Here is a 17,557-nt window from a genome sequence, read left to right on the forward strand (position 1 = left end):
GGAGGCAGTAATAATGTCTAAGACCATCCTATTTTGGAGACAGTTTTTCTCACTAGAGACATTTCAGTGTTCAGCCAGTGTTCAGTAAGGATAGGCTTTGCTGGCTATCATTTAAGGCTTGTTGGGTGAATCTACTACGGGCTTCTGTGTGTGTTATAATGTTCTTATGGACTGTATAAAAGCCAACGGAGGGAACAAAGACAGAGGCCAAATGATTGTACCAGTGGAAAACAGAATGTGCCCACATGGCCAAGAGAAGAGGGAAGTTGGTAGTTTTAGGAATTTGACTTGGTTGTCATACCGTACATGTTGGTCAGGGGAAGCAGCATTGTCAGGCATGAGTAGCTGGACTGGGAGTGGAATATGCCAGACCAAGACCCCCAGGAACATCCCCTCTTTCCGTGGTGCATGTTCCATTCCAGGTATAGTGTGTTTCACTGTCCTGCTTGCAGCAGGACAGTGGGATCCCAGTGAAGATTAAAACCAAATCCTATCTGCCTGCAGTTCTTCCGAACAACAGTGAGAACTCTTAACCCAGTATTTTTCACAGATAAAACACCTTTTTCCCTAATTTTTCCAATTTCATATGCTAAAATTACATGCACTCTTTTGTCTGATACCCCTTTTGAATACATCAATAGCCTGTGATTTTTAAATGATTTTTGTGTTATCAACCCTGATATTCCATTGTGATTCAGTCATGTTTCTGAATTTCAGTCCTTGATGTTTGCCATGAACTCCCTCTTTTAGCTTGTCTTACTCTTTACTTTTCCTGTTCTGTTGTTTAGCTACTGTTTCTTTGTGTTGTAGATATTCTTGAGAGATTTATAATATAATGGTTGAGTGTTGGTTGGCTTCTTCTATACCCTTCATCTCGAATAATATTACTGAAGACTTCGCCTTCCCTTTTTCCTTCTCTTGTCTCTAACATATCTGTTTCCTGTGAAGCTGTCCTGCCATGCTATACCACCTTTTTTTTTTTTTTTTTTAGCAGAAGCTAGATTCTCTCAACTATTTTCTTCTGAACTATTTGCCTTTGTTTTATTGTCTGTTCATTCTTATGGCCATCCAAATCCATCTTTTTAATTTTCCCATCCATTCCTAAAGCCCAGTTGACTATATTCTCATTTTTTATTGTACCTGGGGATCTAATTACAGCACCTATTTCAACAAATCATTAGACTGCTTAGCAGAAACCAAGTAAATTCCTTTAAATGGTTCTGATCCAGTTCAAACAGGATAAGACCTGACTATGACGGGTTTTACTCAGAGCAGTGGGATCTAAATAAAAAGAAATTAGAACTGATCGAAAAGTTTTAAATTCATCCTGTAGTTTCAAAAACATTTTGAGCCAAAGAAAACTTTTTCTGTGGCTCGCTTGATTCAGGTAGTTTTTATAGGTGTAACTTGGCTTGGATGAGTCCAAATTAATTTAAAAGAACGAGAACAACTTTGAGTAAACCAGACTAGTTTAAATGAGTTAGAACCTGTGTAAACATAGCAAGCCATTATTTTTTTTTAAAGCTCACGGGCATTTGTGCAAGGTTCTCCCAGCTGTGTCCCACCTGAATGATTGGAACCAATCTAAACTTCTTAAAAAAGCCCAACTTTATACTACAGCCATCACTAACTAAATATATACGTTTGTTGAGTTCATTTTGTTATAATGAATTAACCAAAACTGATTAGAGCCTGGAAGAATAGGTCACAAAGTTTTCTTTATAAAGTTCTCCTAAACTTATTGTTCCTTCATGCCTGGTATATTTCTGAAAAGGAAATCCAGTTTCTGGGTTGATCTTGAGGTCTTGACCTCAGGAATCTGAATTACAGCAAACATTTCTTGGTTTCATCCCAAATGAATTCATTTGTCCTGACCTCAAAGTTGCAATTTCTAAAGTTGATCTCATTTCCTTCAAAGTGAATCTTTCTGCCCTTTTAAGGGGAAGATGCTGAGGCAGACAGCCGACGGTTACTTAAGAAGAGCTGGGAAGAAAGTGCCTGAATAACTACTTTACATACATTATCTCATCCCATTCCCTCAAGAACTTTCTGAAGTCTGCAGTGCTGCCTTGGTTTCCAAGAAAATAATAATGTCTAAAAGATACACATTGGAATTTTTTTTAATTTATTTTCAGCATAACATTATTCATTATTTTTTGCACCACACCCAGTGCTACATGCAATCTGTGCCCTCTATAATACCCACCACCTGGTACCCCGACCTCCCACCCCCTCTCCTTCAAAACACTCAGATTGTTTTTCAGAGTCCGTAGTCTTTGGAATTGTTTTAAACCGTCTTTGGAAGCCTCTTTTCTCAGGTGTACAGGCCCAAAAAGAACTTGTGCCACCACACTGTTGTGGGAGTACATTTCCATGGACCCATGGCCACCGAAATCCCTTTGTAATGCATAGTTATTCACAAAAGACTCGGGACAACCCTAGGCCATCTTTTGTGTTTACGTTTATGCTAGGAACTCTATCTATTCATATATACATACTAGCCCAGATATGTTATAGAAGAAAATGCCCAATCTGTACTTGTAAAAAATAGTTCAATTTGAACTCCATAGGAATGCCGTTCTTTTTGAGGATCACTTTGGTCTGTTTCCATTCTTCTGTAGGGATGGGTGATTTTCCCCCTTTCCCATGAGAAGTAGTACAGTGAGTGCTGGCCCAGCTTGCATGGTCTCCTGATGTTACAAAAGTCCTTCCATTTTACTTCTCTCTCTTTTTTTATTTTTTAAGATCAAATTCTCTTGTTCTTTGACTTATCCTTGTGGATTCTTTAATGAAGAAAGTGATATAATATGGTCTCATGTTTAAGAACATTGACTTTGGATGCAGGCAAAGTGGGCATAAGTTCCAGTTGTATTACTCAGCACCTGTGTGGTCTGGGTAGCATATGTAACTTGTCTAGACTTCAGTTTATTTATCTGGAAGTGAGGATAATTATAGGACCTTCTGCGGCTGGGAGGATTACCTGAAGTTCTCCATGTACAAATCCATTCCTCAAATTCTAGAAGGAAGTGTTGTTTTACTCTTTTAGTATAAAAAAGCAGATTCAAAGAAGTCTGATAATTTACCAAAGGTCTCAGAACACTGTGATGTCACTGAGATCAGTGCCTGGCTCTGAGTCATCTCAAGCCAATGCTATTTCCCATTTTTAATGTTTCATTCTGACCCATTGATCCCCCCATGTCCTCTCATCTCTTCTTGCTTCCTTTCTCTTCCCCTTCACTTCTTACAGAAAGCAAGCAAAGGGGTCAACTTGCTTTTACTTCCCCCCCTCCCAGTTTGTCCTGATTCCACATTGCCTTCCTGCCTCCTGTTCCTCTCCCCCCGCCACAAAGCCTTTCTCCCATCTGTAACTGGTGGTAAGGACTCATTGCACCCCAGCTTTGAAAGAGAGAAGTTAAATTCAGAGTTGGGATCCTTCAGATCACCTGCATCTCCAGCTATGAAAGTATTTTAATTATTTCTTTCCCGCTGCAGGTCCGACATCACTCAGGCCACGCTGCACACCACACCATTTGCATTTAGTGTGCCACCCAGAAATGTCACTGGAAATCCCTCTTCCTTCCTTTCATTTGAAGTTATCAGCTCTATATATCAGCATCTGCTATAAACCACTCCCCTCTTCACCCCTCTCAGAGGGAGATGTGTTTTTATTTGATAAGACAAAGGGAGAGAAAAATAGAAGCATTGCACAGATTGAAGTAGGCAATTCTGAAGTTTGGGACCATGAGGCTTTCAGTCAGTGAGGTGCAGTAACCACCCATTCACTCCGTTAACATATGTTGACCACTAGCTACATGTCAGACACACTCATGGGAATAGAAGTCTGAATCGTGTGTGTGTGTGTGTGTGTGTGTGTGTGTGTGTGTGTATCTTCCAGTTTACTGTCCTGGAACATGAGAGCAATTTCTTTTTGGATTATTATCCATTAGAGTGCTTATAAAAGTCTAAGATGGATGTGTAGGAGTACATTCTGATGGTTTATTTTTCAGTATCTTTAATCTCTTTGTTCAGTTAGTGACCATTCCAAAAACACAGGATAGGTGGACTCTGGTCCAGAATCCCAGAGTCTACTTGTCCATCCTTCTGTTTCTCTCCTGCTGTGTGATCTCAGTGAGATATACTCTCTGTATCTGAACCTTCTCATCTTTCAAGTGGAGAGTATATGTCACAGAGGCTCTTGTTAGGTAAGAAAAACTGATTAAAAAAAAAAAAAGAGGTAAACTGGGAGAGACAGTAGAAATAATGTCAGTAATGAAAAAGATCCTAGCAATAAACTAGAACAAAGCACAGAGGAATAAGCCAGCTCTCAGTGACCTTGCTGCCCTGCAAGGCCGCTTACTGGAAAGGGCTATAACACAGCCTTTAAAACCAAAAGTTCAACAAGATATTTGCCTATAACAAGTATGGGGCAAATGTCACTGCGAGGTGCCACAATACAGTAGTGGTTGAAGTATAAATGAGCGTCTGTGATGGATTTACTCAGAATTGTTAGATAATAAAATGTCATCATTGGGAGTACATGACTGACAAGTTGCCTTGCTGACATGTCATGTAACAGAAGTGTAGCTCAAGGGCCTGCCTTGTACTTGTGAGCTGACATGAAGAGATAGTAGTTAAGCTGTAATTTGCAGGGTGTGATTTTAGTTGCCATGTTGAAAATATTTCTAAAGATAGAAGATGAATAAGTGTCTTGTAACAGATATAAAGTGTGCCGCTAAAAAGCTGAGAAGCTGAAATAATACTGTGAAGGAAAAAGAATTGCCCTCTTCCTCCAAAATCAAAAACAAAACACAACTTCTGGGGAGAGGGACAGTTGGAGATAGAAAAGATGACGTCCCTAGTAGGCCAAAACCATTGGATTATGATCCATGTGTGTATAACAGGTAATGGTTTTTCTAGAACCTAGCAATGGGAAACGGTTGAGAGGAAAGGAATCCATGGATGGTTAACCTGAGGATCAGAGTGTCATCCCTTAGAGGTAGATCAATGACTTAGGGCCAGACCAGCATTTTGCAAACTGGTGTCTGATAGAACACTATTTCATGGGACATAATATTAAGATTTGCAATTTTACAAATGTTCCAGGTTCAAATTCAACAAGTGTATTTTTTCTCTGAGGAAGCTATCACACGATGTATTTCTTCAAGAGGGAGAAAAGGTGTTTTTCAAATATAATAATGAAAGGACATCTGTAGCACCTCCCCGAACTTGCATTGTATGGACTGATGTTTGAGAGATGCCGATTTAGATGATTGCTGGTATTTGAGCTATGAATCTGGCAAGCAGATAAAGGCAAAGGAAGGCAAGAAGTTTTGACCCATGAGGATCCATACAGATAAGTGGAGAACAGCAACATAACTTGGTAGAGTGGTCTATTCACACCAGGGCTCCAGGAGTAGAGAGAAGAGTTTAGAGAAAGACTGAGCCTCTGGAGGCAGTTCTCAGGCTATAGCCAGGGTTCTAGTGAAATGAAATTTAGGATTGAATTCTCCATCTCTGAACTAGACAAAAAATCCAAGAAAGAGAATAAGAAGAGTACAATGAACCACCATGTCAGAGATAAGTAATATAACTCCCAATCTGTAGTGTCCTACCCAGCTTGCATCTCTGGCCCACCAAAGAGCCTATCTATCAATAGAAGATTAAGTACCTCTTCTCTACTAAATTGTAGAACACAGGTAAACAGCATGTATCCTGCCCTGTTTTTAATTCAGAAAACAGAGAAAATCTTTCTGTGCCTCTGTGCATCTGTATATAAAGCTATGGAAAGCTGGGCAAGCCCACCTAAGGAGAACTTAGGAAAGGGTTGACAACAGAAGTTCTTGGTGTGACATGGGTTGATGAGGTTCCATGATCTTTAAATGCCCACGTTGTGAATTAGAAAGCTCATGCAGACCTCTCTGTTTGATCATGTATTTATCCAAAAGCCATTTGGAGTCATGATGATACTCACTGTGCTGAGGGCCCGGCACTTGAAAATTTAAAAAGAATAATTAATGTGCTTCCAATTCCAAGCTGATAAGACCTGTCATCTGGAAATAATAAACTATAAAGCAAAGTTAAGTAAGAGGCAAAAAAAAAAAAAAAAAAAAAAAAAAAAAAAAAAAAAAAAAAGGAGAAATGTGTAGGATCCTGATGGTAAAGAGACTGATATGGGCACTATCTGCAACTTCAACCCAGTGTGAGTGCCAGCCTTCTCAAAATGATATATTTATGAAACCGCCTTCCCAAAGAAAAGATCTTCACTTTGATACCACCTAAAAAGAATAGAAACCTTTCTGCTTAAAAACATTACTCATGTGATTATTGACTAGATATAATGACCAAAGTCCCTAGTGTAAAATTATGGCAACTCATATAGCCAGTGCCTTGGGAACATTTTTTAATGACACACTGAGTTCTGAGCATTGAGGGTGTAAGCTGTTGTTCTCAAGAAATTTAGAGTTTAGGGTGCCTGGGTGGCTCAGATGGTTGAGTGTCTGCCTTTGACTCAGGTCATGATCCCGGGGTCCTAGGATCGAGTCCCACATCAGGCTCTCTGTTCGGTGGGGAGCCTGCTTCTGCCTCTCTCTACTGCTCCCCCTGGTTGTGCTCTCTCTTTCTCTCAAATAAATAAATAAAATATTAAAAAAAAAAGAAACTTAGAGTTTAATAAATTAAAAAGAGCACTGTTTTGAGACACCAAAAAGATGCTCAGCATCACTCATCATTGGGGAAATACAAATCAAAACTACAATAAAATATCACCCCACGCCTGTCAGAATGGCTAAAAATAACAACACAGTAAACAAGTGTTCGTGAGGTTGCAGAGAAAGGGGACACTCTTACACTGCTGGTGGGAATACAAACTGGTGCAGCCACTCTGGAGAACAGCATGAGGGTTCCTCAAAATGTTAAAAATAGAGCTACCCTACGACCCAGCAATTGAACTACTAGGCATTTATCCAAAGGCTACAAAAATACAGATTTGAAGGGGCACATGACCTCAGTGTTTTTAGCAGCATTATCAACAATAGACAAATGATGGGAAGAGCCCCAATTTCCATTGGTTGATGAATGGATAAAGAAAATGTGGTATATATATATATACATATATATATATATACACACATACATATATATGGTATATGTATGTGTATATATATATATATATACCACATTTTCTTTATGTGTATATATACATATATATGTATGTGTATATATATATATATATATATAGGAATATTCCTCAGCTCTCAAAAAGAATGAAATCTTGCCATTTGCAGTGACATGGATGGAACTAGAGGGTATTATACTAAGCAAAATAAGTCAGGGAAAGACAAATACCATATGATTTCACTCATATGTGGAATTAAAGAAACAAAACAGGTGAACTTGGGGCAAAAAAGAGGCAAACCAAGAAATGGTTTCATAACTATAAAGAACAAACTGAGGGTTACTACAGGGGAGGCAGATGGGGGGGTTAAATGTGTGATGGGCATTAAGGAGGGCACTTATGATGAGCACTAGGTATTGTATGTAAGTGATGAGTCACAAATTCTACACCTGAAACTGATAGTGCACTGTATGTTAACTGGAATTCAAATAAAAACTTGGGGAAAAAAGAGCACTGTTTTAGAAGAACAACAACAATAACAGAACTATGTATGTGAGACAGAACCAAGTCTTATTGCTTATGAGACTTACATAGTTCTGTTGTCACGTCACAGCTGCCTTGTAGATGCTGTCTTACCAGACAAATAGCTTTGGCAGTCACCTACTTTAGTATTTGTGTAATTAGGATGCTTTCTAGAATCCACTCTTAAATTGATTGACTTATAAACTAATAACATTTACAAATCATTTATTAGGTGTCCAGTACTGTGCTAAATGCTTTATCTGCCTTATTTAATTCTAAAAAAAAAAAAAAAAAATGTAACTCAGTTACTATTGTTATTTTTAGTTTTTACATAGGGAAACAAAAGTAAGTAAGTAACTTACCCAAAGTCACACAGCTAGAAGTAGAAAGGGCAGGATTTGAATTAAGATATTATGAATCCAGATCCCATGCGCTTACTCCCTAAGAAGAATCATCCAGTGTGCAGCAGTGAGCCTTACTTTTCTAAATGGTAACTTCGTAGCAACTTACTTTGGCCTGATAGTGTTGCTACTAGACAGAAGAAAACAAAAACCCTTTTTCTACTGAAACCTCCAAATATGCTAACATTTTTGTTAAATGCTAGGCTTCATTCCCAGGTAGGCATAGACCACATTAATTATACTTATCAGTAGGCTAACGATGACTCTAATTATCAAATGTACTAATAGCAATGATTATACACAGCCTTGCTCAGCCAAAATTCCATAAAATCGCCAATGGAACAAGTTTGTCCAATTTTCCCAAAACTTTTAGTTTTTATTCTGTTCTCTGCTTTCTATCTTAGGCCTCTTGATCCTGTGAGTCATCCCGAGGCTTGAACAAGTCCCTCCCTGGCTTCAGTTCCACTCCCCGTCTTCTGTCAGGGCTTTCCCTCATAGCCTCAGAGGGTCTTAGCTGTTCCCTAGCAAAGCCCCTGGCGAAGGAAAAGCTTTCCACCCAAACTCACTTAAAAAATGAAGATGATGCCCTTTGGTGTGCCTGCACTGTTTCTTCGGTAGTGCAGTAAACAACAGTAATCTTCACATGTTAGGACTTTAGACACAACAGACTGCAGCACAAGCCGAGTGTACCAGCAATCTATTTCCTATGGTGTTTCAACAAAGCTGTGTGGTTCTCAGCCTAACCCTTCAGTGAAGGCTGCCTCCTGGGAGATGGGGGTGGTGGCATTTACTGCTCCATAAAATCATAATGAGGATACGTATCACACCTGATTGTCTCAAGGCAAGGAATTATCAGGGAAATAAAATGGTCTCAGTTGAAGTATTCGGGGAGGGAAGGGTGCTTGCTTAGATCCTCCTTGACAAGATGCATTATTCACAGCTCGTGCTGAAGAATAAAAACATGCCCCAGCTTTGTTTGGTTGGGTGGGTTACTGGAGCTTCCAGATTATCCTGCCCAGGAAGATGTTCACTATTAACATTCCAGCCTCTCTCATAGCAACAACACACATGTGCCCTGTGTTTCAGAGCAGTAAAGGATTCCCTTTAGCAAAACACCACAGCCAATTTTTCTTAGTGTGTTTCTTTCATTTCACATGGAATCAGTGATTCCATCTTAACATAGCCTTGAGATAAGAGAAATGAAAAAGGTTGAGAATGGTGAAGTGAAACCCATAGGACCCTTGGGAAAGTCTCATGTATTGTGCCTTTGAAAGAAGGTAATCAGAGCAGGTTGAGAGCTGCCTGAATTATGTCAGAAGATATGATTTATGAGGAGGAATATGCTGCCAGATGAAAAGAAAATCACATACTTGAAAACTTGTACCAGTTTGGTATCTCATTTACTCACTAGCAGAAGTCTCCATCTGGCCCCCAACATTCTACATCCCAAGCTCCAATGGTTCGATTCCTTTTGAGGGCCTTATTACTGTTCTTGTTCTTCTACTTTCTAGGCTTTGAGACTATATCAGGATCTATAAGCCACTTCTTAACAGCAGTAGGTATTCAATAATTATTCATTCAGAAGTTGTTGAATCTTTACCACTGTCCCCAGACAACTTACCTCTTACCAGCTACTCATCCACCGTGGGCTTCCACATTGGTTACTGTAACTCTGTCCTTCCTGAGTTATGTTCCATGTCTCCCAAATTCCAAATTCCAACTTAGAGAAACAGGAAGAAGTTTCTCTATTGGTGTAATGAATTGAGGCTATTAACATTTTATCAGAACAAAACAGCAGTAGGCCTGGTGGACCACAGGCTTCACCTTGGCAGTCTCTGCATGATCCAGCACAAGGCCCAGAGTATGGCTCCCAGCAAGGCTGCACATGCCTGAAAAGGCGTGGACTTGCTCCTGGAATCTTGGGTCCACTGCCCCTGCCCAGCTGTTACACTGTAGCCCCTCAGGTAGCATCTGACTTTTTCCTGTGTTCACCTCATAGCTATAACCATGCGTTCTGTATTTTGAGAATCCCCAGTATGTTTTCTAAACAAGTGAGAGTCCCAGGCATGCTTAGTGAATTTCCAGTTAGGAAAGAATGTGGACTTTGTTTGAAGTACATGGTAATGTGCCTGAGTTTTCTTAAACCAACAACACTTGCTTCCCCAGGCAGAGGCAGTGCAAACAGAGAACACGGAAGAGAAGAATACTGGGAGAATATGTTATAGTCATCAAGGTAAATCAGATCAGGAAAGCCTACTTTGAAGAAACAAACCCAAATAAAATAACAAAATAAGGTGTGATAATTCTAATGAGACTCTGACATTACCCATTTTCTCAAAGCCTGATATTGTAAAAACTTTCTCCATAAAAAAGAGACACTTTTTTCAAAACTCTGTTGTAGCCAAACTGTCTTAAGTTGATAAGCCTATCAATGATAATTTGATTTATTTCTTCTCATCATGGCCTGAATGCATGTGTACAAGTTATGAGTGTAAGGAAGAAAAATAATAGATGTAGAGATTTTCCCCCTGTGAAATAAGTGAACTGAGGCATTCTCTAACTTTTCTGAAAATGTCCTTAAATGTAGTGCAAGCAAATCTTCCTTCTCCCCACAGGTTCTTACTGCTTCTCCTTTTGTCTTGGGTTGTTTCAGTCTTCTTATCCAATATCAGCATGTGGTTTAGTTATATTAGTGAATAATTCACATCACAAACAGGGAAATGATTTTGCTGTAAAAGATGACAAGCATACAGTAAGAAAAAACAGTGAGTCTGATTTACCTTTAAAGTCCATGTTAGAGAATTCTCAAGACTAATATCTTAGTAAGAACTGGCATCACATCAGAAGACTGACAAAAATACTAGAGATGAAACTAAGAGTGGATTCAAAACACAGCAAGGTTTCCCCAAAGATTCCCCAGCTCTTTCCCAACTACTGAAAAAAATAATAAGGTATAGCAATTTACTGGATCACAACTGTGAGAGCTGAGCAAGTGACAGAGCTCACTATCACCGATGACATGAGTGCCCCAGCAGGCTCCCTCACGCTTCCCCACATGGTTCAGTTCCTGCCATACTCTATATTTCACAGGCTGAGTGTGTGTGTATGTGTGTGTGTGTGTGTGTGTGTGTGTGTGTGTTCTGTCAATATCCCCCAAATCATCTTAATCACTTTGAGAGAAAGAATCAATATTTTATACACACACAAAAAACATTGTTTTGTCAGTAAAGAACTGAAACTCATATTCCAACCAGTTATTAAATTCTGTTACCACTCATCCCATGTCCATCCTTCAAACCCCTGTTCTACTTATTTTTTGTATAAATGGGGTGGGGGGAGGCCTATAGCCTGACAAATCTGGTTTCAGTAGTAGCACTCATATTTTAGTGGTCTCTTGGGATAAGTTTGCTCTAAGATAAAGTGTTGCTAGTCTACAGGGATTCTGTAGTCATAACACTATCTGCTTTTACATTTTTTTCTCATCTCTTTTTGAAGACTGCTCCAAGCATAGTGTAGTTACTCAGTAAACACCTGTTAAAAGTAAGCGTTCAAAAAAAAAAAAAAAAAAAGTAAGCGTTCAGTGGGTTGTTGGATCAGCATTTAAAAGGACAAACAGCTCTTAGTATCCTGAGGTAGAAAATTCTTAGCCTCTTCGAGATTCAGAATTATGCCATTGAACATGGGTTTTCGGGGCTCAAATGTTTCTTTGAACACTTGTGTGCTGAAAACATAGACTTAAGGAGATTTGTCCTTGTCTTCCCCTTACCCCCACCTCCCCGCTCAGCCCACATGTGATTTGAAACAAAATATCCTTTAGACTTGAAGACAGCTGAGCAGTGGGAGGGTGCTCACCTTCTTGCCTTCTTAGCACCTGTTCCTGACAGGAAGGTGTTTGCAAAGGCAGTTTGGTTCCCTGGCCCTGCCTCACTGTGCAGTGAGAGGCAGCACCATCCCCTGGGGTTCAGTAAAGAAGAAAGAGGGGAGAAGCTCCTTTGGAAGGTGGTCCATAAGCCAGCTACTCCCTTTCCTGTAAAGGAGGTTGGGTCTCTCAATAGCCAATCTGACTTATCCCTGTGATAAAAAAAAAAGAAGAAAAAAAGGACTAGAAATTGAGACAGTAATTCCCGTGTTACATTTTTAATGGTATTCTATGTGACCTTAGCAATTCTTTTAACTTCTATAAGCATCAATTTTTCTTATTTGTTACAAAGGAATAATAATGCATCTTTTGCCTGCCATTGGTAACATTAAATGATCTATTTTAAAGTGCTTTAAAAAATTGAGTGTGCCATGCAGCAGAACAGTATTACTCCAGTGCAGTAGAAGGAGGGAAAAAGAGAATACTGGAAGAATGGACATTTTTGGGTTAACCTGATAGAGTAATTGTGGCTTAAGTATTTCCATACAAATCAAAGTGACATGACACGTGATCATCTTTCAATTAATTATGGGGCAGAGATAATCATGTTTTTAATTCACATAATATTGAGATGTTATGCTTTTTCTATAGAGGAGTGTTTGGACAAGTGTGACAGTTTTGTAAATGAGGATACCATGTGGACTTAAAGGATGTGAGATATAATTAATTCAAAATTATGTAAGCAATAAAATGTTCACCTAATAGGCCATTAAGCTACCAGTAAATGTCATACTGTTTTCATTAGACTTAATACCACAAATTAAAAGCAAAAATTCTTTTTTAAGCTGTGGGCCTTTTTTTTTTTTTTTTAAAGATTTTATGTATTTATTTGACAGACAGAGATCACAAGTAGGCAGAGAGGCAGGCAGAGAGAGAGAGAGAGAGAGAGAGGGAAGCAGGCTTCCTGCGGAGCAGGGAGCCCGATGCGGGGCTCGATCCCAGGACCCTGAGATCATGACCCGAGCCGAAGGCAGCAGCCCAAACCACTGAGCCACCCAGGCGCCCCAGCAAAAATTCTTTTTAATATTTTACCTTGCAAGGTCTTAGGTTAGAAAATCTAGTACATTCAATCCTGCCAGTATTACTCACATAAGCAATAGGTATGAAAGGAAGAAGAGCTAGAGGCCTTTGGACTCCAGCTGTCAATGATACCCAGAACAGTCATTTTCCAATCCTGATCTGCGGGAAACCCAGGATTGCTGCTGGAGGTGGAGAAAGAAAAGGAGGGGGATAAAGTAGGTAGGATTAAAAGCCCGCTCCCCAACTTGGCTTCATCTAAAACGTTTCCATGATTTTATATTTTGTGTGCAGAGCTTCTGTGTAAAAGTACATTAGAAACAAGAACTCATCAGAAAGAAAGGAAGAGAAAGAAAGAAAAAGAGAGAAAGACTCATCAGCTTCTAAAATTGGTTTTAATCAGTATTGTAGAGGAAAGAACCCCCGATAAAGAATTAGGGAATCTTTATCTCATCTCTAAATTTGTGAGCCTGGACAGGTCATTTATCCTCCTGGGGCATAGGTCTTTGTATTTATAAAAACATGGAGATGATGTTAACTGTGGCTAATTGTAAATTAATTAAAATGTTTTTAAAATGTGAGTTATCAGGGGAAATATTAGGATAAAATATCAGAAAACTAAACATTTTAAACTCCAACTGAAGCTGGTCATTCTCGGGAGCTTGGAGAGACCTTCGACCTCCCCAGTCACAGGGACTTTCTTGGCTCATTTTTTTAGCTGGTTGAGAATCCCCTTCCTCCCTCACTGTACCACATTTGTCTCTCTTGGGGTTGGCATCTCAGCCAGACCAGACCTACCTTAACCAGTTCATTAGCCATGAAAAAATGCCAGTCCTACTGCTCAGGGTTATCCCTAATGCAGAACATTTCATAGAAATGGCCACAAATAATGTAATTTTAAATAAATATATACATCTATAGCATAAAACCATATAAAGCATGTAAGTCTATTTAAGTTATCCTATGTATGAAGACAAAGAAAGCAGAGTGGCTCTGTTGAAATGGTGAGGGTACAAAGCAATAGAATGCTTCCCCCTCCCACCCTGGAACACCTGGGCTCTGAGGAACCCTGTTTGAAAACCACTGCATAACCAAACCCCTTTAGCTTATTACCACATACTGCAATTATTATTTTACTTTTTCATAATGTCCACCTAACTTTTACTTCAAATAATCATGGAATTCAAAATTAATCCGTTGGGAAAACGTTTGTCAAAATCTTCACTTTAGAGTAGGACTTGAAGCCCCTTTATACTTGTTAAGAACATGATCTAAGAATGTTTGCTTTGTGCTTTCTTCTCTATTTGTCCTTGTTCCTGTGGGAAGCAGGGATTAGAAACTCGGTTGATTCTTTCCTTCTTTCTAATAGGAAAATCATCCTGCTTTCAAGATTTATCACTGCTAAACACCACTGACTTTACCTGGATGCAATGCAGGGGGGAAACAAGTGCTTTTAGAACATGAGAAGAATTCTCATTCATACGTTCACTATTTGACTCCCTACTACTCTCCCCCTGCAGGAAGTTAAAAAAGCCTATATAGCTTTCGCAAGGGATGCAGTTGAATTAGATGCGCAAAAATCAAGCCTTCTCACCGTCATCATCAGAGACGTGGATTTATCCGAGTGGTGCCAGGAGCAGGAGAGGAGGGAATGGAGTACTTGCTCTGCCGACAGACAGCCAAACTGCACAAGAACCTCCTAGGAAAACCTCAGGGGTCAGGTGAGGTCACTGATGGTTAGATGGAGGTGTAGTGGAATTAAGGCCCAAGAAAAGAGGGGGGAAGAAGTTGTGGAGAATTACCAATTCCAGGAAATCCAAAATGGCAGCAGAGAGACCTGAATTATTTGGAGGTCCATTCTGGGACCTGGAGGGGATGGATGGAGGAAAGAATGGTGGATGGGAGGGTGAGAAGTGTTAGGTTTTAGAGGGGCTTTTCCCATATTGCTTAAGAGATGGTAGTGTGTGAAAATATACAGGGTAGGTTACTTTTAAAGAGATTAATTAAAGTGCTGTAATTATGGGTGAGGAGAGCACCTTTTATTCTCACTGAGGCAATGTCAAAGATACCAGGTAAATTCCTGGGAATGGATACCACCAACAGCATCTTCTGGTCACATCCACCCAATAATAGCTCCAAGAGGGCCAGACCTAGATCCAAACCACCATCTTTCTCTGTCTTCACCAGGTAGCCCTAGTCTCCTAAAGGCTCACAGCTCTTCTCTGACCTCGAAGCCTCAGCGACATCGTCAGATGACATTACCTAGGCCAAGTCTCAGGCGGCTCTGTATTCATTACAATATTACATTGCTTCCTTGGTCCTCCTCTCCCAAGTTCCTGGTTTCCATACGTGTATCTGATCAACTACTCCAAGTAATGCTGGAAAAGAGAGGAGTAAGGCATTTCCAGAAATCTTTTAGAAAAATGAAAGACATAGCTTTTCTCTTTGGGAACAATGGGCCCAGTCACTAAAGAGTCAGGATTATTATTTAGAGTTAAGTCCTTCCACATCTCTCAACAGCAATCAGGACAAAGAATGTAGAATACCAAGACTATCTAACAAAGTCTAAGGATGCTTAGAAAACATAGTCATTGTCTTTTAAAATGTTCTAACTGGTCATGTCTTTATCTGATCACTTAAAAGGCTATTTCTGACTTTCGCCTCAGATTGTCATGAGTTTTCCAAGTTCACTACCTGAACACTACAAAGACCCATATAACCCCCAAGGCCTGTGAGTGTTTATATTGCTAATCCAAGGTAGATCAGGACCAAATATATGCTCATCATTTCAATACCCAAAGCTCTGAATTGCATTTTCTGTTTAGCATCTGTCATATTGAGTAGGAAATCCTCAAATTCCTTTCTTGCCCTCCCAGATTTTGTAAATCTCTGTTTCTGCTTTTGAATGACATCTCAACCTTGTCTGCATATTGGCATCATCCGAAAAGCCTTACAAACTACAGAGAGACCTTGATTTAATTGGTCTGGGTTGGAACTTAGACTTTAGGACTTTTTTCTAAAACTCCCCAGTGATTCTAATGCATAGCTCAAGTTGAGAGCCTTTCCAAAGCATTGGTTCACAATATATGGACTTACTAAATCAGAAACTCAGGGATGGGGCCCAGCAATGTGTCTCTAAAAGCCATCTAGAGGTTTTAATGCACGCTTAAGATTCAGAACCACTGGGCACCTGGGTGGCTCAGTGGGTTAAGCTGCTGCCTTCGGCTCAGGTCATGATCTCAGGGGCCTGGGATCGAGTCCCGCATTGGGCTCTGCTCAGCAAGGGGCCTGCTTCCCTTCCTCTCTCTCTGCCTGCCTCTCTGCCTACTTGTGACCTCTCTCTGTCAAATGAATAAATAAAATCTTTAAAAAAAAAATGTATTTAAAAAAAAAAAAAGATTCAGGACCACTGTTCTAGAGCATAGCAGTAAATATTCTGACTTTAGTTTAGCAGTTGTCCTCAGTCAGGATCATCAGCATCAGGATCACCTGGGAATGTATTGGAAATGCAAATTCTTGCATGCTGGTCCCCAGACCTACTGGAGTCAGGTACTCTGAAAATGGACCCAGGGGGTACCCGGGTGGCTAAGTCAGTTAAGCCTTTGCCTTTGGCTCAGGTCATGATTTTGGGATTGAGTCCCATGTCAAGTTCCCTGCTCAGTGGAGTCTTGCTTCTCCCTCTGCCCTTCACCCTTCTCATGCTCTATCTCCCAAATAAATATAAATTAAATTTAAAAAAAAAAAAAGATCCAGCTGCCAGTATTGTTTTTTTTTTATTATTATTCTAACAAGCTCTCCCGTTGTTGAGAATCACTGTCCTTTAAAAATATGAACCAATAAAAATAAAGCTTTTGATATTCAGACATAGAAAGAAAAAGGAAAAGGAAAAAGAAAAGGAAGAAAGACAAGGATAGGAATGTGGGAAAGCAGGCAGGGGCAGGTGGGAGGATTTTTGTTTTTGCAGTCTTGTACTGAATGGTTTATAGTATAGCCCTGTGGTGTAGGAGATGTTCTTCTTTAAAGGAGAATGCTGAGGGGCAAAGAGAAGGTTGTCCATAGCCAAATCAAAGTAACAGAAACAGAATTTGCAACTGTATCTATGACTTCAAGCTAGAAAGTCCCTTCACCAGGCTAAGATATTGACCAGCTAATGATTTTGTGATGGCACCTGGCTGCTCATGTTTTTTATGATCAGTTATTCTTATCCTTATAAAAAGTAAATCTATAAAATATAGATTGATCCAGATAATACTAATAATATGAATAATACTTTCTATTTATTGAATGTTTACTATGCACCAAGCGCAATTCTAAGAACTTTTCACATGTTAATTTATTTGACTCTTACCACTGTGCTATACAAGGGGTGCACTTATCCCCTTTCATAAATATGGAAAGTCAGAGTTTAAGTCAAGTGCCCAAGGTCACAGCCCCTAGATGGGGGTGACTGGGTTTAAGCCAATTTAACTATAGAGTCACACATACAACCCTTACAACCAGTGGTTCTTGGCTGGGACAGTGTTGTGCCACAGGTGACATTAGGCGGTGTCTGGAGACATTTTTGGTTGCCACAAGACGGGTAGG

Source organism: Mustela lutreola, chromosome 9, assembly GCF_030435805.1.
Source record: "Mustela lutreola isolate mMusLut2 chromosome 9, mMusLut2.pri, whole genome shotgun sequence".
Lineage (NCBI taxonomy): Eukaryota > Metazoa > Chordata > Mammalia > Carnivora > Mustelidae > Mustela > Mustela lutreola.